The sequence below is a fragment of the Amphiura filiformis genome, chromosome 15 (assembly GCF_039555335.1).
Source record: "Amphiura filiformis chromosome 15, Afil_fr2py, whole genome shotgun sequence".
In the NCBI taxonomy this organism is placed as follows: Eukaryota; Metazoa; Echinodermata; class Ophiuroidea; order Amphilepidida; family Amphiuridae; genus Amphiura; species Amphiura filiformis.
Window position 1 is genome coordinate 12,401,385 of NC_092642.1, and position 22,070 is coordinate 12,423,454.

Below are 22,070 nucleotides of genomic sequence, written 5' to 3' on the forward strand. Positions count from 1 at the left end.
GTACTGCATTCTAAGCCATGTATAGAGAAAATTAAAAATAAAGAAATCGTTTCATTGTCATAGTGGTTTCCGTAGTGTAGTGAAGTTATCACGTGCGCCTTACACGCGCAAGGTCCCTGGTTCGAGCCCAGGCGGAAACATTTTTTATTCTTAGCTTCCATGATTAAAACATAAAAAATATATTCAGTTCACATCTGCTTTTAATAACGAAAGATATTTGCTTTTTCCCTTTTTTTCTTTGAAAGAGTAAAACAAATTCCAATGCGCAAAATAAGTCATCAAAAATGAAATCGCCTTACGAGAAACACACCCCACACACAAAGATTATATTTCTTCATATTCAAGAAATTTATGATCCCCTTTCGACCGGCAAATTTAAAAAGTAAAAACAAATCACAATAGATATTTTCTAAATATAGAAAACATAGAAACAACATTGTTCTTTTATGCTCTTAGTATTTATTGCTCACTAAATATAGGCAACATCATAGCACCGAAACAGCCATCCTACGTGTTCAGAATGATATATTATCTGCTCTTGATCGACGGAAAGAGGCTATGCTAGTCCTTTTAGATTTTTCGGCGGCTTTTGACACGATCGACCATGGTATGTTGCTAGACCGTCTATGTACACGCTATGGAATAAAAGGTACAGCTTTAAACTGGATCGAGTCTTACATGGCTGATCGTACGCAATCGGTTCTGATAGACGACGTGCAATCTGATCCTCTTCCATTATCTTATGGTGTTCCGCAAGGGTCGGTAGCTGGGCCACTTTTGTTCACCCTGTACAGTGCGCCACTCCAGGATGTTATTGAGTCGCATGGCATCGACTGTGTTTTTTACGCAGATGACTCTCAGTTATACCTCGTTTTCAACCCTGAGGATCGTGATTCAGCTCTCCAAAAGTTGGAAGCATGTATTGCTGATATCAAAACATGGTGTGCATTTAATAAGCTAGTCCTCAATGATGACAAGACTGAGCTTATTCATTTTTGTTCCCGCTTCAACAGTTCATCCACATCTCCTGTTCAAGCGAAGCTATCCATTGGTGAGGTTGAAGTGTTGTCATCGCCAAGAGCGCGTAACCTCGGTGCCATCATGGACGCGTCTTTGTGCATGAGTGACCACGTAAATAATATCTGCAAGTCGGCGATGTTTGCTATCCGGAAGATCGGCCAGATCCGCCAATATTTGGATGAAAACACTGCCGCTAGACTCGTCCACGCCTTTGTAACATCTAGGCTTGACTCTGCAAATTCTTTGTTGTACGGTTTAACGCATACCGAAGTCGCAAAAATCCAACGCGTGCAAAACACCGCAGCACGTTTAGTTTTATGCAAATCTCGCCGTGAGCATATCACACCTTTACTACGCCAATTGCATTGGCTTCCTGTGGAATATAGAGCTATGTTTAAAATCCTTCTGCTCACCTTCAAGGCTATGAATGCCATGGCACCTGGCTTCATTTGTGATCTCATACAACCTTATGTTCCTTCAAGACGATTAAGATCTTCGCGTGATAATCTACTGAAAACCAGTCGTCCGAGCACGAAGTTCTACGGAGAAAGAGCGTTTGCCTATGCCGCACCATCTCTTTGGAATCGCTTACCAACTGATATTCGCCAAGCAACAACTGTGCCGATGTTCAAATCACGCCTGAAAACTCATCTGTTCCGCCAATGTTTTAATTAGTGTTTTATAATATATTTCAATTTCCAGGGTGATGTGCTAGTAACCTCTCCCCTATATCATATTTTCCGCGATTTAATTTCCGTGCATTGTTCATCATATTTTTGCAACGTAATGGCGTTATATTTGCATTTCTACGTTTTTATCATCGAGAGATATTGTTTCTGCATTCCAAAATATTATGTGTTTTCTGTGCAATAATCACTAGAGTGAAGTGCTGGTAACCTCTCCTCTAGTGATCCTTATTTTTCGTCATCTCAATGATATTCGCCAAGATACATCTCATTTGATATTCGCATTGCATTGCAACAACTCTACCGATGTTCAAATCACGCTAGAAACCCCATCCTTTCCGCCATTGTGTTATTTAATGTTTTGTTATTTTCTACAAATGCCAGGGTGATGTGCTAGTAACCTCTCCCCTGGTATATTATATTATTTTGTTGGATTGCATTTCCGCGAATTATTTTCCGTGCAAGATTGTTATCATCTCATTACATTTTACAACTCTTCATCACATACTCCGTGCATTATGGCCATCATCATTGTCTTCACACGCGCATTTTTCGAACATCATCTGAAATTGACTCTGACAATTATATTAATTTTTACTCAGTGTGTATATTTGATTTTTGTCATTTTTACTCTAATCATTTTGTATTATAATTATATTCTCCTGCTTGTTTGATTTGTAATTTTTACAATGTTATTTGATTTTTGTAATTTTACAGGCCTATTATTGCTTTGATGCATAATACTTTCATTTTGTTTGATTTATGCTCTCGTGAATCTTGCTGTTGTGCATCCTAGCAAAGTATATCATTGTTTTTTGCATTTTGCACAGTTCGTTACTTGGTCTTCGCTCTCGTATTTTCCATTTCCTGTGCACACTGCATTTTTCGGTGTTAATTAGTATCATTTACTTTTTGCTTTGCATTACATTATTTCCCCATAATTGCTTTGTTGCTTTTGATGTATGCCCACTTGTTTCTTTTGGTTTTGCTCACATGATTGTTTTGTAGTGGGCCTACATTATTAGCTGTTTTAGTTTTTTGCTTTTCTTGTGCTTATTATTATGTTTGACAGATGGTATTTGCTTATTATTATGTTAGACCGATGGTATTTGCTTATTATTATATTAGACCGATGGTAATTGCATTGTTGTTATTGTTTTGCTCTTGCTCGTTCACCTCTTCCTTTGCAATTCTCATCACGGTTTTTGTCTATATATTTTTTGGTAAATTTTGCTTCAAATATTTTCCTTTTTGCTTTCTGCACAGTTAATTTTTGTGGCCTTTGCTCTCGTGTTTCCGTTTCCTGTGCAGATTGCATTTTAGGTGTTAGTTTAAGTTTCTTTTTGCGCAGTTATATATTTTTTATTCATTCATATTGTTTGTTGCTCTTGGTGTACGCCCGCTCAGTTTTGATTGTTTTTTACTCTCGTGAATTTGTTGTGGCGGCCCTACATCATTTGCTTTTTGCTGTTAGCCAGTTGGTTAGTGCAATGTGTTTCTGCATCTGCTGCTCATTAATCATTCCTTCATTGCATTACCCATCTTGGTGTTATTGTATTTTTCTTTTATCTTATATTATCTCGTGATTATCTTGTTTTTCATATTAATTTGTTTTTATGATAATGTTATCTGTACTTTTTATTGATGTTTTTATATTTTATCTGTACTATTATATTTTGTTTTAATATTGTTCAGCGCTTTGTGATCTTGTTTGATGTAAATGCGCTTTATAAAAATAAAGTATTATTATTATTATTATTATAAATCATACAAGATGGTTTTTTCTTCAGTGTTGAAGGGGCCAAGTCTTGAAAGTTGTACTTTATTTCAAAACATATGAAAAAGAATTCTAATGCGGAAAAGAAGCCGTCAAAAATGAAATGCGCGCTATGAGAAACAAACTTGTTTTCTTGGGGCCTTAGCCCTATTATTTAAGTACTGCATTCTAAACCACGTATAGAGAAAATTAAAAATAAAGAAATCGTTTCATTGTCACAGTGGTTTCCGTAGTGTAGTGGTTATCACGTGCGCCTCACACGCGCAAGGTCCCTGGTTCGAGCCCAGGCGGAAACATTTTTATTCTTAGCTTCCATGATTAAAACATAAAAAATATAATCAGTTCACATCTGCTTTTAATAACGAAAACTATAAAGATATTGTGCTTATTTTCTTTCTCTTTCAATACACTATGCTCTCCTTACTTCACGCACATTTCGATTTCGATTTACCTCCGAAGAAAGGAAGTATTTATGGTCTGTGTATTAATGCGCGCTACGAGAAACAAATTTGTTTTCTTGGGGCCTTAGCACTATTATTTAAGTACTGCATTCTAAGCCATGTATAGAGAAAATTAAAAATAAAGAAATCGTTTCATTGACATAGTGGTTTCCGTAGTGTAGTGGTTATCACGTGCGCTTTACACGCGCAAGGTCCCTGGTTCGAGCCCAGGCGGAAACATTTTTTATTCTTAGCTTCCATGATTAAAACATAAAAAATATAATCAGTTCACATTTGCTTTTAATAACGAAAGATATTTGCTATTTCCTTTTTTTCTTTGAAAGAGTAAAACAAATTCGAATGCGCAAAATAAGTCATCAAAAATGAAATCGCCTTACGAGAAACACACCCACACACACAAAGATTATATTTCTTCATATTCAAGAAATTTATGATTCCCTTTCGACCGGCAGATTTAAAATGTAAAAAAAAAATCACAATAGATATTTTCTATTATATAATCAAATCACATCTGCTTTTAATAACGAAAGATATTTGCTTTTTCCTTTTTTTCTTTGAAAGAGTAAAACAAATTCTAATGCACAAAATAAGTCATCAAAAATGAAATCGCCATACGAGAAACACACCCACACACACAAAGATTATATTTCTTCATATTCAAGAAATTTATGATTCCCTTTCGACCGGCAGATTTAAAAAAAAAAAAAAAAAATCACAATAGATATTTTCTAAATATTGAAAACATAGAAACAACATTGTGCTTTTATGCTCTTAGTATTGATTGCTCACTAAATTATACAAGGTGGTCTTTTCTTCAGTGTTGAAGGGGCCAAGTCTTGAATGTTGAACATTATTTAAAAATATATCTGAAAAAGAATTCTAATGCGCAAAATAAGCTGTCTAAAAATGAAATGCGCGCTACGAGAAACAAACTTGTTTTCTTGGGGCCTTAGCCCTATTATATAAGTACTGCATTCTAAGCCGTGTATAGAGAAAATTAAAAATAAAGAAATCGTTTCATTGTCATAGTGGTTTTCGTAGTGTAGTGGTTATCACGTGCGCTTTACACGCGCAAGGTCCCTGGTTCGAGCCCAGGCGGAAACATTTTTTATTCTCAGCTTCCATGATTAAAACATAAAAAATATAATCAGTTCACATCTGCTTTTAATAACGAAAGATATAAAGATATTGTGCTTATTTTCCTTCTCTTTGAAAAAATATATGGTCTCATTCCTTCACGCACATTTCGATTTCGATTAACCTCCGAGGAGGAAGGTGCGATGATGGCTTATAGCAGAATTAGCGCTATTATGCTAAAAATGCTATTAGCATTTAATTAGTATGCTATCTCTATGCATTATAGCGCTAATAGCAACGCTAATGAAAAATCCGTTAAAACTGCTATTACCAAACCACTTTTAGCGTTTTAGCAGTTATTTGTGCCTCGTTTGCAAATATGTCAATAGCGCCAGTAGCAATTAATAGCACGTCATATGCAATTGTGCTAAATCTAAAAAGTTTGTAAGTCTAGGGAAAGCGTGCTATTAGCGCTAATAGTGCTATTAGCGCTAATAGCAATTAATAGCACGTCATATGCAATTGTGCTAAATGTAAAAAGATTCTAAGTCTAGGAAAAGCGTGCTATTAGCGCTAATAGCAATTAATAGCACGTCATATGCAATTGTGCTAAATGTAAAAATATTCTAAGTCTAGAGACAGCGTGCTATTAGCGCTAATAGCGCTATTAGCGCTAATAGCACGTCATATGCAATCGTGCTAAATCTAAAAAGTTAGTAAGTCTAGGGAAAGCGTGCTATTATTAGCGCTATTAGCGCTAATAGCAAATAATAGCACCCCATATGCAATTGTGCTAAATGTAAAAAGATTCTAAGTCTAGAGACAGCGTGCTATTAGCGCTAATAGCGCTATTAGCACTAATAGCAAATAATAGCACGTCATATGCAATTGTGCTAAATCCAAAAAGATTCTAAGTCTAGGGAAAGCGTGCTATTAGCGCTAATAGCGCTATTAGCGCTAATAGCAAATAATAGCACGTCATATGCAATTGTGCTAAATCTAAAAAGATTCTAAGTCTAGGGAAAGCGTGCTATTAGCGCTAATAGCGCTATTAGCGCTAATAGCGCTATTAGCGCTAATAGCACGTCATGCAATCGTGCTAAATCTAAAAAGTTTGTAAGTCTAGGGAAAGCGTGCTATTAGCGCTAATAGCGCTTGTAGCGCTAATAGCTATTAATAGCACGTCATATGCAATTGTGCTAAATGTAAAAAGATTCTAAGTCTGGATACAGCGTGCTATTAGCGCTAATAGCGCTATTAGCGCTAATAGCAAATAATAGCATGTCATATGCAATTGTGCTAAATCTAAAAAGATTCTAAGTCTAGGGAAAGCGTGCTATTAGCGCTAATAGCGCTATTAGTGCTAATAGCAATTAATAGCACGTCATATGCAATTGTGCTAAATCTAAAAAGTTTGTAAGTCTAGGGAAAGCGTTCTTTTAGCGCTATTAGCGCTAATAGCAATTAATAGCACGTCATATGCAATTGTGCTAAATGTAAAAATATTCTAAGTCTAGAGACAGCGTGATATTAGCGCTAATAACGCTATTAGCGCTAATAGCAAATAATAGCACGTCATATGCAATTGTGCTAAATCTAAAAATATTGTAAGTCTAGGGAAAGCGTGCTATTAGCGTTAATAGCGCTAATAGCAATTAATAGCACGTCATATGCAATTGTGCTAAATCTAAAAAGATTCTTAGTCTAGGGACAGTGTGCTATTAGCGCTAATAGCGCTATTAGCGCTAATAGCAAATAATAGCACGTCATATGCAATTGTGCTAAATCTAAAAAGTTTTTAAGTCTAGGTAAAGTGTGCTATTAGCGCTAATAGCGCTATTAGCGCTAATAGCAATTAATAGCACGTCATATGCAATTGTGCTAAATGAAAAAGATTCTAAGTCTAGGGAAAGCGTGCTATTAGCGCTATTAGCGCTAATAGCAATTAATAGCACTTCATATCGCTAATAGCACTATTAGCGCTAATAGCACGCTTTTCCTAGAGTTAGAATATTTTGAAATTTAGCTAAATTGCATATGATGTGCTATTACTCGCTATTAGCGCTAATAGCGCGCTTTCCCTAGACTTAGAATATTTTCACATTTAGCACAATTGCATATGACGTGCTTTTACTCGCTATTAGCGCTAATAGCGCTATTAGCGCTAATAGCACGCTTTTCCTAGACTTAGAATATTTTCAAATTTAGCAAAATTGCATATGATGTGCTATTACTCGCTATTATCAAATAGCGCTATTAGCGCGCTTTCCCTAGACTTGGAATCTATTAGCGCTAATAGCGATATTAGCGCTAATAGCACGCTTTTCCTAGAGTAAGAATATTTTCAAATTTAGCAAAATTGCATATGATGTGCTATTACTCGCTATTAGCGCTAAAAGCGCTATTAGCGCTAATAGCGCGCTTTCCCTAGACTTAGAATCTTTTTTAATTTTAGCACAATTGCATATGACGTGCTATCACTTGCTATTAGCGCTAATAGCGCTATTAGCGCTAATAGCGCGCATTCCCTAGAGTTAGAATATTTTCACATTTAGCACAATTGCATATGACGTGCTATTACTTGCTATTAGCGCTATTAGCGCTAATAGCGCGCTTTCCCTATAGTTAGAATATTTTCACATTTAGCACAATTGCATATGACGTGCTATTAATCGCTATTAGCGCTAATAGCGCTATTAGCGCTAATAGCACGCTTTTCCTAGACTTAGAATATTTTCAAATTTAGCAAAATTGCATATGATGTGCTATTACTTGCTATTAGCGCTAATAGCGCTATTAGAGCTAATAGCGCGCTTTTCCTAGACTTAGAATCTTTTTTAAATTTAGCACAATTGCATATGACGTGCTATTACTTGCTATTAGCGCTAATAGCGCTATTAGCGATAATAGCACGCTTTCCCTAGAGTTAGAATATTTTCACATTTAGCACAATTGCATATGACGTGCTATTAATCGCTATTAGCGCTAATAGCGCTATTAGCGCTAATAGCACGCTTTTCCTAGAGTTGGAATATTTTCAAATTTAGCAAAATTGCATATGATGTGCTATTACTCGCTATTAGCGCTAATAGCGCTATTAGCGCTAATAGCGCGCTTTCCCTAGACTTAGAATATTGTCACATTTAGCACAATTGCATATGACGTGATATTACTCGCTATTAGCGCTAATAGCGCTATTAGCGCTAATAGCACGCTTTTCCTAGACTTAGAATATTTTCAAATTTAGCAAAATTGCATATGACGTGCTATTACTCGCTATTAGCGCTAATAGCGCGCTTTCCCTAGACTTAGAATCTTTTGAAATTGAGCACAATTGCATATGATGTGCTATTACTCGCTATTAGCGCTAATAGCGCTATTAGCGCTAATAGCAAGCTTTTCCTAGAGTTAGAATATTTTTAAATTTAGCACAATTGCATATGACGTGCTATTTCTTGCTATTAGCGCTATTAGCGCTAATAGCGCGCATTCCCTAGAGTTATAATATTTTCACATTTAGCACAATTGCATATGACGTGCTATTAATCGCTATTAGCGCTAATAGCGCTATTAGCGCTAATTGCGCTAATAGCGCTAATAGCGCTATTAGCGCTAATAGCACGCTTTTCCTAGAGTTAGAATATTTTCAAATTTAGCACAATTGCATGTGACGCTAATAATACGCTATTAGTGCTAATTCTTGAGTGGCTCTTAGCAGAATTAACACTTTTTTGGATAGCGTTGCTAATAGCGCTATTTCTCATAGACTCTATACACTAATTTTGTGCTAATAGCAGTTTTAGCAAAATAGCGCTAATTCTGCTAAGAGCCAATCCCGCACCTTCCTCATTATTTAAGTACTGCATTCTAAGCCATGTATAGAGACAATTAAAAATAAAGAAATCGTTTAATTGTCACAGAGGTTTCCGTAGTGTAGTGGTTATCACGTGCGCCTAACACGCGCAAGGTCCCTGGTTCGAGCCCAGGCGGAAAAATTTTTATTCTTAGCTTCCATGATTAAAACATAAAAAATATAATCAGTTCACATCTGCTTTTAATAACGAAAGATATTTGCTTTTTTCTTTTTTTCTTTGAAAGAGTAAAACAAATTCTAATGCGTAAAATAAGTCATCAAAAATGAAATCGCCTTACGAGAAACACACCCACACACACAAAGATTATATTTCTTCATATTCAAGAAATTTATGATCCCCTTTCGACCGGCAGATTTAAAAAGTAAAAAAAAATCACAATAGATATTTTCTAAATATAGAAAACATAGAAACAACATTGTTCTTTTATGCTCTTAGTTTTATTGTTTACTAAATCATACAAGATGGTTTTTCCTTCAGTGTTGAAGGGGCCAAGTCTTGAAAGTTGAACTTTATTTCAAAACATATATGAAAAAGAATTCTAATGCGGAAAAGAAGCCGTCAAAAATAAAATGCGCGCTACGAGAAACAAACTTGTTTTCTTGGGGACTTAGCCCTATTATATAAGTACTGCATTCTAAGCCATGTATAGAGAAAATTAAAAATAAGGAAATCGTTTCATTATCATAGTGGTTTCCGTAGTTTAGTGGTTATCACATGCGCTTTACACGCGCAAGGTCCCTGGTTCGAGCCCAGGCGGAAACATTTTTTATTCTCAGCTACCATGATTAAAACATAAAAAATATAATCAGTTCACATCTGCTTTTATTAACGAAAGATGTTAAGATATTGTGCTTATTTTCTTTCTCTTTGAAAAAATATATGGTCTCATTCCAGTATCTAGGGGCTGTGTATTAATGCGAGCTACGAGAAACAAACTTGTTTTCTTGTGGCCTTAGCACTATTATTTAAGTACTGCATTCTAAGCCATGTATAGAGAAAATTAAAAATAAAGAAATCGTTTAATGGTCACAGTGGTTTCCGTAGTGTAGTGGTTATCACGTGCGCCTAACACGCGCAAGGTCCCTGGTTCGAGCCCAGGCGGAAACAATTTTTATTCTTAGCTTCCATGATTAAAACATAAAAAATATAATCAGTTCACATCTGCTTTTAATAACGAAAGATATTTTCTTTTTTTTTTTTTTTTTTTTGAAAGAGTAAAACAAATTTTAATGCGCAAAATAAGCCATCAAAAATGAAATCGCCTTACGAGAAACACACCCCCCCCACACACACAAAGATGTGTATGATATACGGCTCATTTGTCAACAATTACGGTATAATAACATCATATGCTGATAAATTAATTGTCTGTTATTATATTTCTTTTTAAACGGGCCTTTTCATGCCATTAACTTATATGTATATAATTATTATTATTATCATGTTATTCCTATTATTAGGATTGTTACTATTGTTATTATATTAGTTATTTATTACCATGATTTATATTATTATCATTATCACTGTTATTGCTTCTGCTTATATCATTATTGAATTACATTTGTACATTGTATTATTGATTGTTGATTGGCAAAATAAAATATGAATGAATGAATGAAAGATTATTTTTCTTCATATTCAAGAAATTTATGATCCCCTTTCGACCGGCAGATTTAAAAAGTAAAAAAAAATCACAATAGATATTTTCGAAATATAGAAAACATAGAAACAACATTGTTCTTTTATGCTCTTAGTATTTATTGCTCACTAAATCTTACAAGATGGTTTTTTCTTCAGTGTTGAAGGGGCCAAGTCTTGAAAGTTGTACTTTATTTCAAAACATATATGAAAAAGAATTCTAATGCGGAAAAAAAAGCCGTCAAAAATGAAATGTGCGCTATGAGAAACAAACTTGTTTTCTTGGGGCCTTAGCGCTATTATTTAAGTACTGCATTCTAAGCCGTGTATAGAGAAAATTAAATGTAAAGAAATCGTTTAATTGTCACAGTGGTTTCCGTAGTGTAGTGGTTATCACGTGCGCCTAACACGCGCAAGGTCTCTGGTTCGAGCCCAGGCGGAAACATTTTTTATTCTTAGCTTCCATGATTAATACACAAAAAATATAATCAGTTCACATCTGCTTTTAATAACGAAAGATATTTGCTTTTTCCTTTTTTTCTTTGAAAGAGTAAAACAAATTCTAATGCGCAAAATAAGTCATCAAAACTGAAATCGCCTTACGAGAAACACCCCCCCCCCCACACACACACAAAGATTATATTTCTTCATATTCAAGAAATTTATGATCCCTTTCGACCGGCAGATTTAAAAAGTAAAAAAAAGAAATCGCAATAGATATTTTCTAAATATAGAAAACATAGAAACAACATTGTTCTTTTATGCTCTTAGTATTTATTGCTCACTAAATCATACGAGATGGTTTTTTTCAGTGTTGAAGGGGCCAAGTCTTGAAAGTTGTACATTATTTCAAAACATATATGAAAAAGAATTCTAATGCGGAAAAAGCCGTCAAAAATGAAATGCGCGCTATGAGAAACAAACTTGTTTTCTTGGGGCCTTAGCCCTATTATTTAAGTACTGCATTCTAAACCATGTATAGATAAAATTAAAAATAAAGAAATCGTTTCATTGTCACAGTGGTTTCCGTAGTGTAGTGGTTATCACGTGCGCCTCACACGCGCAAGGTCCCTGGTTCGAGCCCAGGCGGAAACATTTTTTATTCTTAGCTTCCATGATTAAAACATAAAAAATATAATCATTTCACATCTGCTTTTAATAACGAAAGATATTTGCTTTTTCCTTTTTTTTTTGAAAGAGTAAAACAAATTCTAATGCGCAAAATAAGTCATCAAAAAAATGAAATCGCCTTACGAGAAACACACCCACACACACAAAGATTATATTTCTTCATATTCAAGAAATTTATGATCCCCTTTCGACCGGCAGATTTAAAAAGTAAAAAAAATCACAATAGATATTTTCTAAATATAGAAAACATAGAAACAACATTGTTCTTTTATGCTCTTAGTATTTATTGCTCACTAAATCATACAAGATGGTTTTTCCTTCAGTGTTGAAGGGGCCAAGTCTTGAAAGTTGAACTTTATTTCAAAACATATATGAAAAAGTATTCTAATGCGGAAAAGAAGCCGTCAAAAATGAAATGCGTGCTACGAGAAACAAACTTGTTTTCTTGGGGACTTAGCCCTATTATATAAGTACTGCATTCTAAGCCGTGTATAGAGAAAATTAAAAATAAAGAAATCGTTTCATTGTCATAGTGGTTTCCGTAGTGTAGTGGTTATCACGTGCGTTTACACGCGCAAGGTCCCTGGTTCGAGCCCCGGCGGAAACATTTTTTATTCTCAGCTTCCATGATTAAAACATAAAAAATATAATCAGTTCACATCTGCTTTTAATAACGAAAGATATAAAGATATTGTGCTTATTTTCCTTCTCTTTGAAAAAATATATGGTCTCATTCCTTCACGCACATTTCGATTTCGATTTACCTCCGAAGAAAGGAAGTATTTAGGGGCTATGTATTAATGCGCGCTACGAGAAACAAACTTGTTTTCTTGGGAGACAAGGTTGCTACTGGGGCCCGAGCACTGATGAAGACCTCAGCATCGCTGGATTTAGATGTTTTTGCTGACTTCGAACTTTTGCCATGTTCAAAGACTTTTGTCTGACACGGCGTTTATTTTATAGGCCTATTGGTCTAACGGCTCGCATCCAAACACTTTACTTGGAAAACCACATTGTTTTCTTGGGGCCTTAGCACTATTATTTAAGTACTGCATTCACGGTAAGCCGTGTATAGAGAAAATTAAATGTAAAGAAATCGTTAAATTGTCACAGTGGTTTCCGTAGTGTAGTGTTTATCACGTGCGCCTAACACGCGCAAGGTCCCTGGTTCGAGCCCAGGCGGAAACATTTCTTATTCTTAGCTTCCATGATTAAAACATAAAAAATTTAATCGGTTCACATCTGCTTTTAATAACGAAAGGAATAAAGATATTGTGCTTATTTTCTTTCTCTTTGAAAAAATATATGGTCTCATACCTTCACGCACATTTCGATTTCGATTTACCTCCGAAGAAAGGAAGTATTTATGGTCTGTGTATAATGCGCGCTACGAGAAACAAACTTGTTTTCTTGGGGCCTTAGCACTATTATTTAAGTACTGCATTCTAAGCCATGTATAGAGAAAATTAAAAATATGGAAATCGTTTCATTGTCATAGTGGTTTCCGTAGTGTAGTGGTTATCACGTGCGCTTTACATGCGCAAGGTCCCTGGTTCGAGCCCAGGCGGAAACATTTTTTATTCTCAGCTACCATGATTAAAACATAAAAAATATAATCAGTTCACATCTGCTTTTATTAACGAAAGATGTTAAGATATTGTGCTTATTTTCTTTCTCTTTGAAAAAATATATGGTCTCATTCCTTCACGCACATTTCGATTTCGATTTACCTCCGAAGAAAGGAAGTATTTAGGGGCTGTGTATTAATGCGCGCTACGAGAAACAAACTTGTTTTCTTGGGGCCTTAGCACTATTATTTAAGTACTGCATTCTAAGCCATGTATAGAGAAAATTAAAAATAAAGAAATCGTATAATTGTCACAGTGGTTTCCGTAGGGTAGTGGTTATCACGTGCGCCTAACACGCGCAAGGTCCCTGGTTCGAGCCCAGGCGGAAACAATTTTATTCTTAGCTTCCATGATTAAAACATAAAAAATATAATCAGTTCACATCTGCTTTTAATAACGAAAGATATTTGCTTTTTCTTTTTTCTTTGAAAGAGTAAAACAAATTTTAATGCGCAAAATAAGTCATCAAAAATGAAATCGCCTTACGAGAAACACCCCCACACACAAAGATGTGTATGATATACGGCTCATTTGTCAACAATTACGGTATAATAACATCATGCTGATAAATTAATTGTCTGTTATTATATTTCTTTTTAAACGGGCCTTTTCATGCCATTAACTTATATGTACATAATTATTATTATTATCATGTTATTCCTATTATTAGGATTGTTACTATTGTTATTATATTAGTTATTTATTACCATGATTTATATTATTATCATTATCACTATTATTGCTTCTGCTTATATCATTACTGAATTACATTCGTACATTGTATTATTGATTGGTAATTAGCAAAATAAAATATGAATGAATGAATGAAAGATTATATTTCTTCATATTCAAGAAATTTATGATCCCCTTTCGACCGGCAGATTTAAAAAGTAAAAAAATCACAATAGATATTTTCGAAATATAGAAAACATAGAAACAACAATGTTCTTTTATGCTCTTAGTATTTATTGCTCACTAAATCATACAAGATGGTTTTTCTTCAGTGTTGAAGGGCCAAGTCTTGAAAGTTGAACTTTATTTCAAAACATATATGAAAAAGAATTCTAATGCGGAAAAGAAGCCGTCTAAAATGTAATGCGCGCTACGAGAAACAAACTTGTTTTCTTGGGGCCTTAGCACTATTATTTAAGTACTGCATTCTAAGCCGTGTATAGAGAAAATTAAATGTAAAGAAATCGTTTAATTGTCACAGTGGTTTCCGTAGTGTAGTGGTTATCACGTGCGCCTAACACGCGCAAGGTCCCTGGTTCGAGCCCAGGCGGAAACATTTTTATTCTTAGCTTCCATGATTAAAACACAAAAAATATAATCAGTTCACATCTGCTTTAAATAACGAAAGATATTTGCTTTTTCCTTTTTTTCTTTGAAAGAGTAAAACAAATTCTAATGCGCAAAATAAGTCATCAAAACTGAAATCGCCTTACGAGAAACACCCCCCACACAAAGATTATATTTCTTCATATTCAAGAAATTTATGATCCCCTTTCGACCGGCAGATTTAAAAAGTAAAAAAAAAATCGCAATAGATATTTTCTAAATATAGAAAACATAGAAACAACATTGTTCTTTTATGCTCTTATTTTTATTGCTCACTAAATCATACAAGATGGGTTTTTTTCAGTGTTGAAGGGGCCAAGTCTTGAAAGTTGTACATTATTTCAAAACATATATGAAAAAGAATTCTAATGCGGAAAAGAAGCCGTCAAAAATGAAATGCGCGCTATGAGAAACAAACTTGTTTTCTTGGGGCCTTAGCCCTATTATTTAAGTACTGCATTCTAAACCATGTATAGAGAAAATAATTAGAAATAAAGAAATCGTTTCATTGTCACAGTGGTTTCCGTAGTGTAGTGGTTATCACGTGCGCCTCACACGCGCAAGGTCCCTGGTTCGAGCCCAGGCGGATTCATTTTTTATTCTCAGCTTCCATGATTAAAACATAAAAAGTATAATCAGTTCACATCTGCTTTTAATAACGAAAGGTATAAAGATATTGTGCTTATTTTCTTTCTCTTTGAAAAAATATATGGTCTCATACCTTCACGCACATTTCGATTTCGATTTACCTCCGAAGAAAGGAAGTATTTATGGTCTGTGTATTAATGCGCGCTACGAGAAACAAACTTGTTTTCTTGGGGCCTTAGCACTATAATTTAAGTATTACATTCTAAGCCATGTATAGAGAAAATTAAAAATAAAGAAATCGTTTCATTGTCACAGTGGTTTCCGTAGTGTAGTGGTTATCACGTGCGCTTTACACGCGCAAGGTCCCTGGTTCGAGCCCAGGCGGAAACATTTTTTATTCTCAGCTTCCATGATTAAAACATAAAAAATATAATCAGTTCACATCTGCTTTTAATAACGAAAGATATAAAGATATTGTGCTTATTTTCCTTCTCTTTGAAAAAATATATGGTCTCATTCCTTCACGCACATTTCGATTTCGATTTACCTTCGAAGAAAGGAAGTATTTATGGTCTGTGTATAATGCGCGCTACGAGAAACAAACTTGTTTTTCTTGGGGCCTTAGCACTATTATTTAAGTACTGCATTCTAAGCCATGTATAGAGAAAATTAAAAATAAAGAAATCGTTGCATTGTCATAGTGGATTTCCGTAGTGTAGTGGTTATCACGTGCGCTTTACACGCGCAAGGTCCCTGGTTCGAGCCCAGGCGGAAACATTTTTTATTCTTAGCTTCCATGATTAAAACATAAAAAATATAATCAGTTCACATCTGCTTTTAATAACGAAAGATATTTGCTTTTTTCCTTTTTTCTTTGAAAGAGTAAAACAAATTCTAATGCGCAAAATAAGTCATCAAAATGAAATCGCCTTACGAGAAACACACCCACACACACAAAGATTATATTTCTTCATATTCAAGAAAGTTATGATTCCCTTTCGACCGGCAGATTTAAAAAGTAAAAAAAAAATCACAATAGATATTTTCTAAATATTGAAAACATAGAAACAACATTGTTCTTTTATGCTCTTAGTATTGATTGCTCACCAAATTATACAAGGTGTTTTTTTCTTCAGTGTTGAAGGGGCCAAGTCTTGAAAGTTGAACTTTATTTAAAAACATATATGAAAAAGAATTCTAATGCGGAAAATAAGCCGTCAAAAATGAAATGCACGCTACGAGAAACAAACTTGTTTTCTTGGGGCCTTAGCCCTATTATATAAGCATGGAGGTATATTATATACCTCCATGATATAAGTACTGCATTCTAAGCCGTGCATAGAGAAAATTAAACATAAAGAAATCTTTTAATTGTCATAGTGGTTTCCGTAGTGTAGTGGTTATCACGTGCGCCTAACACGCGCAAGGTCCCTGGTTCGAGCCCAGGCGGAAACATATTTTATTCTTAGCTTCCATGATTAAAACATAAAATATATAATCAGTTCACATCTGCTTTTGATTATGAAAAATATTTGCTTTTTCCTTTTTTTCTTTGAAAGAGTAAAATAAATTCTAATGCGCAAAATAAGTCATCAAAAATGAAATCGCCTTACGAGAAACACACCCCCACACACAAAGATTATATTTCTTCATATTCAAGAAATTTATGATTCCCTTTCGACCGGCAGGTTTAAAAAGTAAAAAAAAATCACAATAGATATTTTCTAAATATTGAAAACATAGAAACAACATTGTTCTTTTATGCTCTTAGTATTTATTGCTCACTAAATCATACAAGGTGGTTTTTTCTTCAGTGTTGAAGGGGCCAAGTCTTGAAAGTTGAACTTTATTTAAAAACATATATGAAAAAGAATTCTAATGCGGAAAAGAAGCCGTCAAAAATGAAATGCGTGCTACGAGAAACAAACTTGTTTTCTTGGGGCCTTAGCACTATTATTTAAGTACTGCATTCTAAGCCATGTATAGAGAAAATTAAAAATAAAGAAATCGTTTAATTGTCACAGTGGTTTCCGTAGTGTAGTGGTTATCACGTGCGCCTAACACGCGCAAGGTCCCTGGTTCGAGCCCAGGCGGAAACATTTTTTTATTCTTAGCCTCCATGATTAAAACATAAAAAAAATATAATCAGTTCACATCTGCTTTTAATATCGAAAGATATTTGCTTTTCCTTTTTTTCTTTGAAAGAGTAAAACAAGTTCTAATTCGCAAAATAAGTCATCAAAAATCAAAAATGAAATCGCCTTACGAGAAACACACCCCACACACAAAGATTATATTTCTTCATATTCAAGAAATTTATGATCCCCTTTCGACCGGCAGATTTAAAAAGTAAAAAAAAAATCGCAATAGATATTTTCTAAATATAGAAAACATAGAAACAACATTGTTCTTTTATGCTCTTAGTATTTATTGCTCACTAAATCATACAAGATGGTTTTTTCTTCAGTGTTGAAGGGGCCAAGTCTTGAAAGTTGTACTTTATTTCAAAACATATATGAAAAAGAATTCTAATGCGGAAAAGAAGCCGTCAAAATGAAATGCGCGCTATGAGAAACAAACTTGTTTTCTTGGGGCCTTAGCCCTATTATATAAGTACTGCATTCTAAACCATGTATAGAGAAAATTAAAAATAAAGAAATCGTTTCATTGTCACAGTGGTTTCCGTAGTGTAGTGGTTATCACGTGCGCCTCACACGCGCAAGGTCCCTGGTTCGAGCCCAGGCGGAAACGTTTTTTTATTCTCAGCTTCCATGATTAAAACATAAAACATTTAATCAGTTCACATCTGCTTTTAATAACGAAAAGTATAAAGATATTGTGCTTATTTTCTTTCTCTTTGAAAAAATATATGGTCTCATACCTTCACGCACATTTCGATTTCGATTTACCTCCGAAGAAAGGAAGTATTTATGGTCTGTGTATTAATGCGCGCTACGAGAAACAAACTTGTTTTCATGTGGCCTTAGCACTATTATTTAAGTACTGCATTCTAAGCCGTGTATAGAGAAAATTAAATGCACTAATAGCGCTAATAGCACTCATTAGCGCGAGGCGCGCTAATAGCACTCATTAGCGCGAGGCGCGCTATTAGCGCTAATAGCGTAAGGTGTGCTACTAGTGCTATTAGCGATATTAGCGCTCATTAGTGTATCGTTTGCAAAATTTACAATTGATCATTTTCTGCGGATGGTAGCACTTATTAGCGTGAGGTATAACTCACCTTGGCAGGCGCTAATAGCGTGATGTGCACTATTAGCGCACATCACGATAATATTGCTGTAAACGCTATCAATATAAAAGGGCTCCGAGGCCGGTGACTCCCATACGACAACTACACACTCCAAGCGAGTTCCAATATAAAAGGGCCCCACATGGCAAGAAAGCTAGTGTGACCGCTGTCCCACAATCAACAAACAATATCAAGGCCGCAGGGCCGGCAGGCCTGAGGCCGGAGACTCCCATACGACAACTAAACACTCCAAGTGAGTTCCAATATAAAAGGCCCGCAGGGCAAGAAAGCTAGTGTGACCGCTGTCCCACAATCAACAAACAATATCAAGGCCGCAGGGCCGGAGACTCCCATACGAAAGTTAGTGTGACCGCTGTCCCTAACATCAACAAAAAACATCAAGGCCGCAGGGCCGGCTGGCCCGAGGCCGGCGACCCCCGTACGACAACTAAACACTCCAAGTAAGTTCCAATATAAAAGGCCCCGCAGGGCATGAAAGCTAGTGTGACCGCTGTCCCACAATCAACAAACAATATCAAGGCCGCAGGGCCGGCAGGCCTGAGGCCGGAGACTCCATACGACAACTAAACACTCCAAGTGAGTTCCAATATAAAAGGGCCCCGCAAATCAACAAAGCTTGTGTGACCGCTGTCCCCACCATCAACAAATAACATCAAGGCCGCAGGGCCGGCAGGCCTGAGGCCGGAGACTCCCATACGACAACTAAACACTCCAAGTGACTTCCAATATAAATGGGCCCCGCAGTGCAAGAAAGCTAGTGTGACCGCTGTCTCCACCATGAACAATAAAGGTCAAGGACGCAGGGCCGGCAGGCCTGAGGCCGGAGACTCCCATACAACAAGTAAACACTCCAAGTGAGTTTCAATATACATAGGGCCTGCACTTTGGCTCGACATTTGAAAGGGGCGTGAATTCATTTTTGGATACGCCCCTATTATAATTAGGTAATACTCGACTCACACACATTCCCTAAATTTATATGTATATACATGTACCACATGTAGTCAATCTGTCTGCTTTATCTGTATTGTGCCGTTCTTAAGCAAATACGGTAGTTAAACACGATTTCATCAAACATTATAACAATAGCTCTTTTACAGTGTGCAATCATCCCGGGCAATAATTGGGCAATAATAGAGGATGTGCGTGAAATTATTGATTGGCTCCATACAAAGGAATTGAACCGGTGTCCTTCACCGTAATCATGGCAGCATTCAATCAAACGTTGTCGTCAACCTATTTGATCGTATTTGTGCATTTGTTATGTGTGTGAGACGAGCTGTCGCGGTAGATTGCAATAGCTTGTAATCATCAGTCCCAGAACAACGCCAAATATGGATTAAAAGACCTTTGACCTTGGATGTACAACAGCATGTTATGATCTAATGGGAAACTGTGCACATCAACAAACACCATTTCTATCAAAAAGGCAACGGCCGATATAATTTGAAACCACATAAATTACTAGAGTTGGTTCTTCTCTTGGATTTGGACCAAGCTTTAGAATATCGACTGTTGCGTTTTGAAATAAAACAAACCAGAAATTTATCACCCATTGTAAAGATATGGCACATGTACCGAATACATGTACATACATTGGCTGACCTTGTGGATTTCCTGGCCCAGCCATGCTAACCACATAAGGAGATTATACGATTAACCTAGTGCAGCTATTGTCATAGCAGGGTATTATTATGTAATACTCCTGATCCATATTTGGCGTTCTCTTGGACTGATGATGTATCATAAGAACCCAGTCGTCAAATGATGATAGTCATATAATGACCAAAAGATTATTACTGACTATATCATTGAAGACTGAGTTCCGCAGTCTTGTACAAAATCTGAATTTTGATGATTTTTACGATCGTCCGGATGAAAAAATCACTGAATGGGCCGTTAGTTCCCTCCTCTCCTTACACTGGCAATATGGATCAAAGAAAAATAAAGAAAAAATAAAGAAAACAAGAAAAAAAAAAAAGACAAAGAAAAGAAACAATAAAAGAAAAACAAATATGAAAAGTTCGAACAATATTTGGTTTATAAAATTAATGTGACCGTGATGAGGCTCGAACTCACCACCTTCCGATTTAAAGTTCGAAGCGCTAGTGTACCAAATTCTGATGCCTTACCAAGTGAGCTGTGCTCCTGAGATACGAAATAAAAATAAAATAATACACTGTATACCTGCTTGTGTCGGTAATTGATTTGCTCAAATTCCATAATGGTACAGTGCAACAGAGCAAAAATGCCCAAAAATTAAAAGCTATATAATTTATGACCACTATACACTACACATAAAAATACTAATACAAGGGAATTTCAACGTAAGAATCCAAACAATTAAGTACCAACATGCACAGCTTTGTCCTTATATCACATTTGGGTTTTTAACAAAATGTTATCAAACCTCTACTGTGATTGGCAGCTGCACAAGGCATCTCTTTGATAGCTGATCATGGCCATCCATTCAGCAAGTGGCTACTAACTGACCTTGACAGGCTTGAATGAGCACTGTCATCTGCTACAAAACCATCACACTCTAGGACCTGGTCACTCCATAATGCTACAGCTACAGGGAGCACAGTACTTTGACAATGGAGTGAAAGACTATTATTATTGATTAGGCGCGGATTTTAAAAGTACAGCTCCTATGCGTGTATAGCAAAAAATTGGAATAGAATGTTTGGAATCATGTAACTAAAGTACTAAATGCATTCTGCAAAATGCGCTCTGACCAATTTATAAAGCATTTCATTAGCTTTAATTTGACATATTGTTTGACATATTTGGAATTATGGTAAATCATTAAATAAAATATTTATTAATTAATCAATTATGTCAATTAATTACAAATTTAATGCAAATATGCATATTTTCTCTGACAGAATTGTAGGATTTGACAAGAGCCATCTTTCTTGTAAGTTTGATTCTTATAACATACCGGTATCGTATTGCGTCCCGTTATAGTTGCAGAAAAAAATACGCGTGCAGGACACACATACGCACACACACACCCAGAGGATCGTACCGTTTTACAATCGTATAACATTCATTGGCGCTAGTAGTAGTAAATTTCATTTTCTTTGCTTTACCTCACTTGTTCTGCTCAAAATTAAAAGGGGACATATCTAGCTGACAGTAAAAGCTTACATTTTATGGAATTATGTTTAACTATTTGCTTAAACAGCACAAAACAGATAAAGCAGACAAATTTACTATACATAGGCCTATACATGTATGGTATCATGCCAGGGACTGTTTAAGAATATAACATTAGATTTATGATATTTACTTCGAGGACTGTTATTTATCAAAATGTGAAAAATATCAAATTTTAATAATTTGTCATAAAATTTGTATTATATCGTGAATTTCAAACAATGAAATTTATTTGATATCAGAAAGACATTCTTCGTATTCAGAATGCAATTCGATATGTCTGATGTGCTCTCATGTCCCACAAAAAATACTATCGAAACGCTCAAAACGCTCATTCCAGATCCCTTAATTTGGTTAATTTTCTTTTCTTGTTTTCTTTCTTTATTTTTCTTTGGTTTATATTGCCAGGGTAAGGAGA

At 35.5% G+C, this 22,070-nt stretch overlaps 1 protein-coding gene and 19 non-coding genes across 20 annotated transcripts in view; 19 read left to right on the top strand and 1 right to left on the bottom strand.

Annotated features, from left to right (window-relative positions):
- The window catches only part of LOC140171261 (visual pigment-like receptor peropsin), a 57,554-nt gene that overhangs the window by 21,067 nt on the left and 14,417 nt on the right, over nucleotides 1–22,070 (bottom strand). The window lies entirely within an intron of this gene.
- Nucleotides 66–140, top strand: Trnav-uac (transfer RNA valine (anticodon UAC)). The gene has a single exon. It is a non-coding gene; the product is annotated as a tRNA-Val (tRNA).
- Nucleotides 3,707–3,779, top strand: Trnav-cac (transfer RNA valine (anticodon CAC)). The gene has a single exon. It is a non-coding gene; the product is annotated as a tRNA-Val (tRNA).
- Trnav-uac (transfer RNA valine (anticodon UAC)) lies at nucleotides 4,091–4,163 on the top strand. The gene has a single exon. It is a non-coding gene; the product is annotated as a tRNA-Val (tRNA).
- Trnav-uac (transfer RNA valine (anticodon UAC)) lies at nucleotides 4,976–5,048 on the top strand. The gene has a single exon. It is a non-coding gene; the product is annotated as a tRNA-Val (tRNA).
- Trnav-aac (transfer RNA valine (anticodon AAC)) lies at nucleotides 8,944–9,016 on the top strand. Its single transcript has one exon. It is a non-coding gene; the product is annotated as a tRNA-Val (tRNA).
- Trnav-uac (transfer RNA valine (anticodon UAC)) lies at nucleotides 9,586–9,658 on the top strand. Its single transcript has one exon. It is a non-coding gene; the product is annotated as a tRNA-Val (tRNA).
- Trnav-aac (transfer RNA valine (anticodon AAC)) lies at nucleotides 9,931–10,003 on the top strand. Its single transcript has one exon. It is a non-coding gene; the product is annotated as a tRNA-Val (tRNA).
- On the top strand, nucleotides 10,907–10,979 carry Trnav-aac (transfer RNA valine (anticodon AAC)). The gene has a single exon. It is a non-coding gene; the product is annotated as a tRNA-Val (tRNA).
- Trnav-cac (transfer RNA valine (anticodon CAC)) lies at nucleotides 11,557–11,629 on the top strand. The gene has a single exon. It is a non-coding gene; the product is annotated as a tRNA-Val (tRNA).
- Trnav-aac (transfer RNA valine (anticodon AAC)) lies at nucleotides 12,781–12,853 on the top strand. The gene has a single exon. It is a non-coding gene; the product is annotated as a tRNA-Val (tRNA).
- Nucleotides 13,166–13,238, top strand: Trnav-uac (transfer RNA valine (anticodon UAC)). The gene has a single exon. It is a non-coding gene; the product is annotated as a tRNA-Val (tRNA).
- Nucleotides 13,552–13,624, top strand: Trnav-aac (transfer RNA valine (anticodon AAC)). Its single transcript has one exon. It is a non-coding gene; the product is annotated as a tRNA-Val (tRNA).
- Trnav-aac (transfer RNA valine (anticodon AAC)) lies at nucleotides 14,509–14,581 on the top strand. Its single transcript has one exon. It is a non-coding gene; the product is annotated as a tRNA-Val (tRNA).
- Trnav-cac (transfer RNA valine (anticodon CAC)) lies at nucleotides 15,150–15,223 on the top strand. Its single transcript has one exon. It is a non-coding gene; the product is annotated as a tRNA-Val (tRNA).
- Trnav-uac (transfer RNA valine (anticodon UAC)) lies at nucleotides 15,537–15,609 on the top strand. The gene has a single exon. It is a non-coding gene; the product is annotated as a tRNA-Val (tRNA).
- On the top strand, nucleotides 15,924–15,996 carry Trnav-uac (transfer RNA valine (anticodon UAC)). The gene has a single exon. It is a non-coding gene; the product is annotated as a tRNA-Val (tRNA).
- On the top strand, nucleotides 16,602–16,674 carry Trnav-aac (transfer RNA valine (anticodon AAC)). Its single transcript has one exon. It is a non-coding gene; the product is annotated as a tRNA-Val (tRNA).
- Nucleotides 17,246–17,318, top strand: Trnav-aac (transfer RNA valine (anticodon AAC)). The gene has a single exon. It is a non-coding gene; the product is annotated as a tRNA-Val (tRNA).
- Trnav-cac (transfer RNA valine (anticodon CAC)) lies at nucleotides 17,898–17,970 on the top strand. The gene has a single exon. It is a non-coding gene; the product is annotated as a tRNA-Val (tRNA).